Source organism: Mus musculus, chromosome 2, assembly GCF_000001635.26.
Source record: "Mus musculus strain C57BL/6J chromosome 2, GRCm38.p6 C57BL/6J".
NCBI classification, from domain to species: Eukaryota; Metazoa; Chordata; class Mammalia; order Rodentia; family Muridae; genus Mus; species Mus musculus.
In genome coordinates, this window is record NC_000068.7 from 181,518,625 (window position 1) to 181,531,107 (window position 12,483).

At 42.0% G+C, this 12,483-nt stretch overlaps 1 protein-coding gene across 9 annotated transcripts in view; it reads left to right on the top strand.

Annotated features, from left to right (window-relative positions):
* Window positions 1-233: 233 nt before the first annotated feature.
* The window catches only part of Dnajc5 (DnaJ heat shock protein family (Hsp40) member C5), a 34,029-nt gene continuing 21,779 nt past the window's right edge, over window positions 234-12,483 (top strand). For 3 of the 9 annotated variants that reach the window (NR_073369.1, NM_001271585.1, NM_016775.3), the window contains exon 1: window positions 1,861-2,073. The gene's annotated coding sequence lies outside the window, so the exon portion shown is untranslated. Of the gene's footprint in view, window positions 2,074-2,159; window positions 2,362-2,610; window positions 2,664-12,483 lie in introns of those variants that run through there. The other 6 variants (XR_003950404.1, XR_867108.3, XR_003950403.1 and 3 more) reach the window with 5 other exon arrangements.

Consider the following 12,483-nt stretch of genomic DNA (forward strand, 5'->3'; position numbering starts at 1 on the left):
CATCTCTATAGCTAGCTTTCCTTCTTCAGTCAATAGATAACCTGGCCTTTCTGCTTATTGGGTTTCTTGTTTTGTTTGTTTGTTTGTTTGTTTTTGGCTACTTGCTTGATGTTGCACAACTTACTAAGTTTCTTGAGCTATCTGCTGACAATCTGGGCCTAGAACATGTGCCAATTCAAATTCAGCCAGCGTGCAAAAAGGTATAAGATGAAGGGAGAAGACACTGTTAGAAAAGATTGGAATTTATTTAATGCGTTATGGGAGGCCTTAAGTATTATCTGCTTTGTTTTTGAAAGCTGACTTGAAGACAGACAGCAATAGTGGCACATATATCTTGTTGGTTAACCAACAGCTGTTTAATTGGACTTTATGCCTGCTCAATAAGAGAGAAATCACGCCTGATCCTGGAAACCTAGGCGACTATCTGGGGCTAGTGAAGTCATGGATCACGTTGCTAAACCAGCATAGTCCCTAATTACATCCTAAATACTCATCCCTACACCTATAGGTTAAGTGTAGTTCTCACTCTTCATCAAGGAAAACATCTTCTCCAGATAGAGATCATTACAGAAATTGAAACTGATCAGAATGCAGATTGGTGGAGCCCAGTCCCCACAGATAGAACTCCACCACAAGTCCTGAACTTAAGGCTCAGAGATCATTGTGGAAGAAGGGGAGGAAAAGCTGCAACAACCAGAGGACCAGACAGTTCGCTCTAAGATTTATCTCCTTAAAATGTCAGAGAAGCTACATCCGTGAAGTAACATAACCAACATGGCTGCCTAACTGACCTGAGCAAGGACAACATCAGCTAAGCATGGTGTAAGGGAGAAAGCGCACAGGGCCTCAATCCTAGCTAACTAAGGAATTCTGAGAGCTGGAGAAATAATCAGTTTTAGGGAAGAACATAGAAATTGGTTTTCCCATAGCAAATGATCAGCCTTGAAAACATATACCTACTTAACATACAGACTGAATAGGCTGTATTTATATATTTAGGAGCTATATCACAACAAAGAAGAGGCTATGAATTTGAAAGGGTGAGTGTGTGTGTGTGTGTGTGTGTGTGAATATGAGAGGTTTGGAGAGAGGCAGGGGAAAAATGATGTAATTATAATCCAAAAAGATTATAAGAAAAAATGGTGGGCAGGCAAGAATGAAAGTAAAGCTGTAGGAACACTGGCCAGGAAGATTGGTAGCTCTGGAATAAAAAAGCACAGCACTTGAAATTGTTTGTTACAGCGTAAGTAGGCAAGGGTCACTAGGTTTATTACTTAGTAAGTGAACAGAGTGAACAAGGATTGTATGAGACAGAGTGGGAAGAAAAGTCCTTAACCGTCCACGCATATCATTGCAGACGATTCCTAAAGGATCGCTAAATAATGGCGGTTGATTTTTCAGTGACTGGGAAGAAAGGCAGGAAAGTCTTTTCTGGGTGGTCTCCAGGGATGAACGAAAATGTCAGTCCCAAGGCAGTACCTTGAGACGAAAATGAAGGTCTCCCTCTCTAGTTTTTTGGTAAGTAGTAATAAATTTTTTGAGGCTTATATGAAGCACTGAGCAAACAACTGGAAGAAGAGCAGTTTTACTCGCGGAGTGCCACTTGCCTGCCTTCCAGAGGCGAACCCGCAAGCCTAGGCCTTGCCTCTGCTCCCGGGCTGTAGCTTCCGGCTTAGTAGCTGCAGGCTCCGCCCACCACCTTAACCCTTCCCGGTGATCGTCAACTGGGGCGCAACCTTTCGGGGACCGAGTTCTACCGGAGCTCCGGAGCTTTCGTGCGGCGCTGCCACATTGGCTCCGACTATGGGCGGGGCCTCAGTGTTGGGTTCTAGGCGCTTGCGCAGCCAGCTCTGACCTGCCAGAACACACGTCTTTTTCCGGGGGCGCGCGTGCCAGTGAGTGAGCGTGCGCGTTCTTGCTGCCGCCAGTGTTGCTTCCGCCGTCCTCTGCCGCTGCTACGGCTGTCGCCGCCCGGGATCCTCAGGCCGAGCAGTAGGCCGGCCGGCTGCCCACCACTGCCCCGGGACGGAAAGCGGAGCCGCGGAACCGGTGGACCGGCGGGCGTGCCGACAGGTGAGCTCACTCTCCAGTGGCTCTCAAATTAGGTGGGGCCGCGGGGTTCAAGCTGCCGGAGCCGGGCAAAGGGGAGGGGAAGTGGGGCGAGGGCGCCGCAGCAGGAGGTGAAAGCTGCCCGCAGCGGAAATGGCGGCGACCCTCAGCAGCGGCGGCGAGCCCGGCCCTGGGCACCACTAGGCCCTGCTCGACCTTGCGCACGGCGGGGCGGCGCGGAGACGAGGCTTTCCGGGCCAACTCCGGTTCGCACGCGCGGCCGCCTCCGCGGCTCCCGGAACGCAGAAACTGGTGTGTAGGGAGGCGGGCAGTAAAGGCTCCGAGGCTTGTTCACATTCTGGGACGCAGAAATTGCCTTATAGTTGTAAATTTCAAAGGCATTTGATGTATAAAAAAACCCCTAGTTTATATACCTAGGGACGACATTTTAAGAGGCGATTTTGTGTCGTGCTCTTTGGGGAGAGAATTAGGGACTCATTCGTTTAGGCTCCAACTTGTGTTATATGGCTGGATTAAAGACTTGTTTTTCCTTGTGTCTAGGAGATGATTTCTCCGAATTCATTAAGTGCATCTTCGGAAAAATAATGCAAAAGGTAGCTTTAATTTGTTTTCAGATTGGACTTTGGGGAAATTGGGTCGCCGTTTGTTGGACGCTCAGCTGATCATTCATCCTTTATAGGCAGTGTGTCTCAATTGCTAGTGGTTTGTCTGTTTAAACATCAAAACGCTACTTAATAACACAAAGAATTATATTGTCCCATATATTGTCGTGGTTGCCTAAAGACAAAACTCTAATCGTAGGATAATTTTGTTCATTTATTTGCTTTCTTTAAGGAAAGCGTGATCTGTTAGGTGACATTAAAAGCCAGGACTTTCCGCAGTTTCTAACTTAATATGTGTTACGAATCTGTTACCTGTATCAGTATTTTCATACTTAGGCTGGCCCTGTGTGTGTGGACCGCAAGTGTGGAGCCAGTGGAGCCTCTAAATTCGTTCGGGTTTGGGAACAGGGTACCTGCCCTTGGATTCTTTAAGCACCGTGCCGCACAATCTCTTTGCCCCAGCAGCCTCCTTGCTAGTCTCTTAACCAATTTAAGTGCTCAACCCTTGACATTTTTTTCATGACCACTCTCATGTTCCTGTTATGTGAGATATCCTTCGTTTCTACTCCTCTGTTATTCCACTGTGTACTGCTGTAACTAGTCTACTGTCGAATGTTAGACTCTCTGCTTTACTTTTCCCCTCCTTGCTTAATTGTATACAGCACTTGACTCTTCGTTTACTGTGTTAACATATTTAACATTGTTTTTTAGTTAAGGTTTTGTTTTGTTTAGGATAGTCAGATAGTATGTGCCCAGTAAATACTTACGGAATGAATGGAAATGAGTTTAGTAGCAGCTAGGCTATTACCCTTTCACCAGGAAGCCAATTAGTGAGTAGTGAGCGCTTAAGAATCACCAGGCTTCTGTATCCTCAAGGACAGAGCCACCAACTTTCCCCTGCCCTTTGGGGGTGGGAGGGGGGCAGTCAGTTAAGAGAAAGGGCTTATACTTTCCTGTAAAATCACTTTACAACTTTTGGGGGGTGGGGCAGGAGGAGGATTGGTTTTTCAAGACTAGGTTTCTCTCTGGCTTGCCCTGATACTTGCTCTATGGACAGTGTGCACCATGGCCTTGAACTCAGAGATCCACCTGCCTCTGCCTTCCAAGTACTGGGCCTACAGGGGTGCGATACGATTATCAGCCAGCTCTGTAACTTTCGATTTGTGATTTTTCAGAGCTAAAAGCTTTTAAAAGATATGCTACTGGTTCAGTAAAAAGGCTCTTAGAAATTTTGTCTTTGGTTACTTGTCTCAGGACTTGAGGTGAAGGTGATATGAAGTCTTCCGATTCTTTAGTCATTGTGGAGAAGTTGTTTTTGTGAACAGGATCTTGCTATAGTTCAAGCTAACTTGCAAGTTGTGTTGCTCCTGCTTCAGCCTGGCAAAGGGCTAGAATCATAGACTTTTACTACCACACCCAGCGTAAGATCTAGCAGTTGCTGGTGCCCTTAGCTGGAAGCTCATTATCTAGTGCTATGACAACCCAGTAGAGACTTCTTTGTGACTGAATGACACTATAGTTCTTTGTAATGCCTTTGCCTCATTCCCATCTAGGTTTAGAAGAATAGCTAGATTTCTCTGTATTTTTTTAAAAACTTATGTGTGCATTTTTTAAATGTAGGTGTGTGCTGTCTGCACATACACCCACATGCCAGAAGAGGGCGTTTGATCTTTATAGATGACTGTGAGCCACCTGGTGGTTGCCGGGAATTGAACTCAGAACTTCTAGAAAAGCTGCTAGTGTTCTTCACTGCTGGGCTATCTCAGCGTCCTGATTTCTCTGTATTATCGAGAACAGTTCTGTTAATGTGTAGTTCAGTGCTGGGTGCATGCTGCATGGTTCTACCCACTTTTACCCAAGCGCACATGGGAGAGAGTGATGCTTCTGGGTGTGGTTGTAGACCCACCCTGACAACCTCCTTTGCTGACGATCTAACTTAATGAATCAGACTTAGAGCTTCCAAGGCTTCTGAGCCGGATTTCTTCTGTTTGTTAACCACCTATAGCTTACAGTATCCCATAATCTGCCAGAGTTGTGTCTTTAAAGCCCAGGTGCATGGTGCTCACAGGTACTTGTTGAATGAATAAGATGCAGTGAAACTGAGGCTTATGATAAGGTAGAGTTTTAGAAGTTTGCTTCTGAAAGCAGAGCATGAGGTAAGCATGAGGTGTGGGATTTGAAGTGTGTAATACTGTGAGCAAACTAGCAGCAAATGAAAGCAGTTATTCGTCTCCAATAAAGAAATAAAACTCCCGAAATCATAGGGAAACTGGTTAGGAGCCGTTTGTATGAAAATGAAGCATAAGCATCAATTCTGCATATGAGGACCTCTAGTATTCCTGTGGTGCCTCCTGGAAGTTTTCAGGTATGATATATTAAGCATTTAAAAATGTAATAATCAGGACTGAAGGTGCAGATAAGAGGAGAGTGGTTGCCTATCATGTGTCAACACCTCAAAGAACTAAAAAGTTGCACTCCTAAAATGAGGCTTATTATTGTATACTATAGAGTCCAAGTGATGAATTTAAAGCTTTTTGTCAGGCAAATCTACAGTTTTGCTGTACTTCCTCATCCGTACATCAGCAGAATCTACTAGACTCTCCTTCCTGAAAAGGGACAAGGTTAGAGCTCACACCACCACAGCTCCTTCCAGCTCTGGGTCTCTCTCTGTACTCTATAAAATGAGGGGAAATTTTTCTATCATATCTGCTTGTTATGGAAGCAAAAAATGATAAATAGGAGGTATTTTACTGATAGTTTTCCTAAATAGAAAGGACAAAGATGCTAAAAATGGTGATGGCCTTATTTTGTAAAAATCCTACCCCTAAAACATTATTAATCTTGGAGCCTGAGCTGCTGTGCCAGGGCTGCCTCTGATGGCAACCCTGACAAGGATTAACAGCTAATCTGATAACTGGCAACTAAATAGGAAGACTTAAGGATTGGATTACCCAACACCCTTTAGTGTGGGTTTCGCTCCTCCTGACACTTTGCATTAACTTGAGTTCGTTTATTAATGAAAAGTTTGTGTTCTCTATTCTTAGTATATGATATTTAATAAGTGTATTAGTTAGGGTTTTACTGCTGTGAAGAGACACCCTGAACATGGCAACTCTTATAAAGAACAGCATTTAATTGGGGCTGGCTTATGGTTGCAGGGGGTTATGCCGTTGTCATTGGCAGCATGCATGCAGACATGGTGCTGGAGATGGAGCTGAGAGTTCTACATCTTGATACACAGGCAGCAAAGAGAGACTGTGTGCCACACTGGGCATAGCCTAAGCATAGGAAACCTCATAGCCTACCCCCAGAGTGAAACAATTCCTCTAAAAAAGCCATACTTTCTTATAGTGCCACTCCCTATGGGCCAAGCATTCAAACACATGAGTCTATGGGGGCCATACCATTCAAACTACCATAATAGTTATAATTTTTGGTTTTGTTTAATTTGGTGTATGTTGTGGAGGTATATGGGTATGATACATGTGCTAGCATATATAAATAAATATACCCTCCTGTGTGTATACAAAGGCCACAACAGAATATGGGTATCTTCTTCTGTGGATCTTACTTATTACATTGAGCCTCTCTGACCCAGAAGTTCTCTCAGACTGTCTGGCTAGTAAATTTATAGGATCTGTTTGACTTTGCTCCTGGTGCTGGGATTACAGGTACATAAAACTATGCCAGACTTTTAAAGTGGGTTGGGTCTTGGAGATTCAAATATGACTTCATGCTTGCAGAGTAAATATTCTTACCCACTGAGCTATCCTAGCCCTCAGTATAGGCTTTTGATTTTGTGTGTGTGTTTTAACAAGTAAAAATTGCTTCAAATTTTGAGTTTCACAAACATTGAAATTTTATATCAAAATGACAGAAACAAAGTATCTTATGGCTGCCTTTAATCCCAGCAGAGGCACTGGATCTTTGTAAGTTTGAGGCCAGTCTGGTCTATAAAGCAGGTTCCAGGACAGCCAGAGAATACACAGCAGTTGTACAGAGAAGCTTTGTCTCAACAAAATAAAACAAATCCAAAAAAGAGTAAGGCTAGGTTTGGGAGAGATGACTGAAAGTTCTTCCATAAGTTTCCTCTCCACTAATTTGTATGTGTTCTTTTATTTCATTCCATAATCACTGTATGTTTTTCACAAGTGACATTTAGTTTGCAGCAGAGAGCTTTATTTCTAGATATTTTGGACCCAACTAGTATTTTTAGATTTTGTGAGATAGTATGAATTCTCGGTCGGTATTCCTTGAATTTGTGTAAGTGAAGCTTACTCATTATCACGAGTTGTTGGTGATTTTGTCAGTTTAGTTGCTAAATATTAACTTTGGTGCTTTACAAGATAAAATATGCAGACTTCTTTTATGTGTTCTAAGGAATGCTTGCCTATTGGCTATAAGGTTACAATCTTGGTGAGTCAAGAGTATGGAATGAGGATTTGCTCGGTGATGCTAGCAGGTGTGTCCTGTTCAGGCTCTCTTGGGAAAGAAGTGTGGCCATCTTAGAGAAAGCTGCCTGAATGACTGTTCAGTTTCATCCAGTGGAATATGTTCCAGTGAAGAGCGCAATCAGGTATCCCATGGTATTACAGATCTGAGCTAACCTTAAGGGGCAGGTTCTGAGTCAGGGGCCTAGAGGTCTACGGCTGCAGGCTGCTCATCTGACCACCTAAGTGAAGGTGAGGTGAGAGTGGGAACAGGAGTGACCTGAATTCTGTGGAGGAAAAAGGTGCTGCCTGCCTTTATTTTCTCTTAATACAGGAAGGAGTTAACAGGCCTATTGAGTTTCTCTGTTAAATAGGGTGCATTTTATTGAAATTTTTCTTTGACAAAGTCTGTTAGAATATAAATGTTATTTTTTAACATAAATTATCAAATTTTATTTCCTTTTGATATTTGGGCAAATGTAAGGGCAAACCTGTTCAATGCTATTTTGTCTTCAGTACCTGATGTAGTAACTCTTTTGCCTTTTTTTTCAGCCCAGCAGCACCCTGAGACTTGACTTAGGTGCACCTCATAAGGGGGACACCTTTTAACCTTTAAAAAAGCCTTTCCTTAAAGCCTTTTAGTTCCTATTACAGCTTTGCCCTTCCTTCCAGCATAAGAAAGCTTCTGTAGAAACAAAAGACATGTCCTGAAGGTTGCATTTGGGTGACATCCCTCTTAAATATCTAATTTATCTAGCAGGTGTCAGAAATGTATCACTTATGATTCATTATATTATTAGAACTAAGAGTTTGAGACGCCAAATGTTTTGTACAAACCATTTTAGTAATTTTAGTTTATTATTTTGTGGTTTTGGATGTTATGTCTATGCCCTGCTTTGTGTGCCTGGTGCCAGTGTAGGCCATCAACAAGACTCCATACAGCTGTGAGTCAACATGTAGGTCCTGGGAATCAAATCACTGTCCTCTGGAAGAACAGACTGCCGAGCCATCTTTCCAGGCACCCTCAACACCCCCCTTTTTTTAAAGATTTATTTATTATTATGTCTAAGTACACTGTAGCTGTCCTCAAACACACCAGAAGAGGGCGTCAGATATCATTTTGGATGGTTGTGAACCACCATGTGGTTGCTGGGATTTGAACTCGGGACCTTTGGAAGAGCAGTCAGTGCTCTTAACTGCAGAACCATCTCTCCAACCCATCAAACCCCATTTTTTTAAAGCAGTTATTTGGGGCTGGAGAAATGGCTCCGCAGTTAAGAGCACTGACTGCTCTTCCAAAGGTCCTAAGTTCAATTCCCAGTACCCAAATGGCCGCTCACAACTTTCTGAAACTCCAATATATGGCATCTTCACACTGACATACATACAGGCAAAGCACCAGTGCACGTAAAATAAGAATAAAGCACTTACTCATCAATAACTTTGCTTCCTTTTTTGTGCTTTTTTTTCTTTATTTATATTTTTTGAGACAGGGTCTTGTTCTTTCCTAACCTGATTTTAAGCCTGCTATGTAGCCGGAGGAAGACTTTGAACTCTTGCTCTTGCCTCCACTTCCAGTAGGCATATCTGGATAAGTTTTAGAAATTCTTGTCCTGTCCATTGATATGTTCTTGTTTTATTTATTTTTTTTTTTTTTGTATTAAGTCACCCTGAATGTGTATTTTTTTTTTGTTTGTTTGCAAATGGGACAGTCCTTTTCTGCTTTCTCAAACCTCTAAATTAGATTATTAGGTTATATGGCCAGTCTAAATAGCAACACACTCCTATAATCTAAGGATTTAGGAGATTGAAGCACAAAAGATTGTGAGTTCAAAGCCAGGCTGGGCTGGATAGTGAACCTGACAAAAAAACATTAGTTATACAATAGAGGACATATATTGTGTAAAGTGCATAGTTGAAACTGGCTCTAACTATGGTATTAGGGTCTGTTCCACTTTCTCTTGATCTTCTTGCTTGATGTGTTGGCTTTGCTTTCAAACTGGTAGCAAAATATTAGTCACATATTCAGCATCACATCATGACAGCAACCTCTGTGGTGAAAAGAGCCACTTCTTCTCAAACTCTTCAGGCTGACCATCCTTCCTCAGAGAACACAAGGATCATGGGTACTAAAGGCAGCTGTGTCACTAGGAAACCTGCCACGTCATGAATGATAACTCATGGAAGTTGCACCCATGGAGCTCCCAGCACAGCTTGCAGTCAACCCCTCACTAGATTGTTTTCAAAGTAAAAAACATGCAATCTTTTTCCCTTTTATTTCCTTCAGTTTCTCCCACACCCATACCTTACTTCAGATGCACCAGAAGAAGGCATCAGATCTCATTACAGATGGTTGTGAGCCACCATGTGGTTGGTGGGATTTGAACTCAGGACCTTCAGAAGAGCAGTCATTGCTCTTAACCACTGAGCCATCTCTCCAGCCCTAAAATTTTGATTTTTGAGACTGGATATGTGACACATGCCCACAACTCACCCATCCAAGAGGCCAAGGTGGAAGATTTGAGTGTTTGAGACCAGCTTGGACTATATAGAAACATTTTGAAAAGTTCATCAAAAAACCCAAAAAACAAAAAACCTAGAATTTAGAACATTTAAAGCAAATCACAAGTCACTGTGAATAATAGTCCTTGTTCATTTAACAACCAGTTGAAATCATTAAAGATTTGAGAAGTAAATTTTAAAAATTGCCTCTTTGTGAGCCGGGAGGTGGTAGCGCACACCTTTAATCCCAGCACTTGGGAGGCAGAGGCAGGTGGATTTCTGAGTTCGAGGCCAGCCTGGTCTACAAAGTGAGTTCCAGTACAGCCAGGACTATAGAGAGAAACCCTGTCTTGGAAAAAAAAATTGCCTTATTGTAAAATCATTTTAGATTGAATTTTGTATGTGTCAGTGTTTTGCCTGCCTGCATGTGTGTGTTGATCCCCTTGAGCTTGGGTTACTGATCGTGACCCACCATATGGGTACTAGAAACTGAACCATGGTTCTCTGCAAAAGCAATGCGTGCTCTTAACCTCTCAGCTCACTAAGTTTATCTCCTGTAGATAAATCTCCTGCAGCGTTGTCATTCATAGGCTATTGTTGTTATTTTTATATTCATTTTCTCTTTTCAAATAAAAAAAAAAAACAGACATTTATTTGGAGACAAAATTACTTTTTCTTTAAGTAAATTGTATTTTATGTGTAAGGATGGGTGTTTTGCCTGTTTCATATGTGTGCTTGGTTCCTTCAGAGTCCAGAAGACGGCATCAGGTCCCCTGAAGCTGTAGATATCAGAATTTGTGAGCTAGCTGCTTTGTGGTGCTGGGAATCAAACCTAGGTCTTCTGGAAGAACAATAAATGTTCTTAACTGCTGAGCCATCATCTCTCCAGCTCAAAAATTGTTTTTTCTTTAAACAATATATAGTCTTGTAACCTCCTACTTTTCATTACTTTATCTTTGGTAACTGGAAAGTGTGTCTTCACCTTCCTTTTGTATTTGAATGTGGAACTTCCCTCACTGTTTCTTTGATGGCGTAGTTGAAATCTTACCCTTTGACCTTTTAAGGAACACTGTGTCCAGTGAACACAAGGAAGGCAGCTGTTACAAATGACTGACATATCATCAGTCTATCCTTTGGCAAATCTTTGAATCCCAACTGCTGGAAGCAGTTGTTTTTCCTGTACTAGTCAGTTGTCTTAGTTATTTTTAGTCTCTGAGCAGTAAAAAACTGGAAGCAAAATCTTTCTAGTTTGTTTTCCAATGCCTAAGAACTTGTTTGTACAGGTTTACCTTAGTCTCAACTTTAGATTTCCATCCTTGTGCTAGAAAGGGAAAGGTTCGGTAGGAATCTCACTACATAACCAAGGATGGCTTAGAATTCTTGCTCTTCCTGCCTCAGCCTCCTAAGTATTAGGGTTACATGTATCAGTTTTCAAACTCAGCAATGCAGAAATCCCTTTTGAAAAAGGCATATACCTGAGGCCTCCAGCTATGTGTTATTTAATCTTGGATGCAGTTCAATTTAAAAAAAAATCACTTAAGTAAACAAGCTCAAAACACAAATTTGTGTTGCTCGATTTAGAGAGGGAACTCACCCATGATCCTGTTTGCTTTTAGCCATGGACATAGTGCTTTTTGGTCAGTACCTTCACTTGGCTCTGGGACTGGGGGTTTGCGGACTTTCCTCTTGGACCCACTCCTGACACTATAGACTATTGAAATGAAACCATAGACAAAATGGGTTGAGTAGATTTTGATCAAAGAGGTGATTATGAATGGGCAACATTCTGAATCAGTAGAGTTCAGAGAGCGCCACCTGGCAACTTTGTAAGTGGTTACACAGAGACAGCTTAATTGGTTAAATCTCAATGACAGCATGTCTGTTTGGAATATGGCGTGTTGTAATGCCACTTTGAAATTTGGTACATCTCTTCAGTTTATCATGGTTTTTGTTGTTATACCTGATTCTAGGTTACATGCTGGATGGGATGTGATCACTTGGTTTCTGACAGTAGCTGCAAGCAGCCAGGCATGTTCATTTGCTTCTTTGAAAAAAGAAGGTGGAATATACTGGATACTAAGTGTCCAACATGAATTTCTCTGAAGAGCCAGCCTCAGGCTAGGATATAAGGGCAGAACTGATGTCACTTCAATAAGTTTTATCTCAGAATGTAGTCCATTAAAACACTGTGTCATCTATGGTATTTTATGAATTCTTGTACCCTCTTGCTTTTCTCTACTGAAATTGTGTCTTAACCTTTCTTTTATATTTAATGTGGCGTTTCCAACATCCCAAAATGAATAAGATAAAGAAAGGCAGCATGTACACTGCTCTGAACATGTATCTCAGAATTTTTAAATAGATGTTGTAGTCTTATACTGTCCTAATAGAATTTTTGGTTTGTTATGTTGTTGTCATGGTTTGAATATACTTGGCACTACTAGAAGGTGTGGCCTTGTTGGAATAGGTGTGTCACTGGGCGTGGGCTCTTAAGACCCTCACCCTAGATGCCTGGAAATCAGTCTTCCACTAGCAGCCTTTAGATGAAAATGTAGAACTCTGAGCTCCTCTCGTATTATGCCTGCCTGGATGCTGCTATGTTCCTGCCTTAATGATAATGGATTGAAACTCTGAACCTGTAAGCTAGCCCCAATTAAATACTGTCCTTAATAGAGTTTCCTTGGTCATGGTGTCTGTTCACATCATCAAAACCCTAAGACAGAAGTTGGTACCAGGAGTGGGGTATTGCTGTAATAAGCCTGACCATGGTATTGTTTGGAACAGTGTGGATTTTGGGATTTTGGATTTGGAAAGCATTGGAATGTTTTAAATGGGGCTTGATGGGCTATTCTAATAGGAATATGGAAGACTTTGTTGCT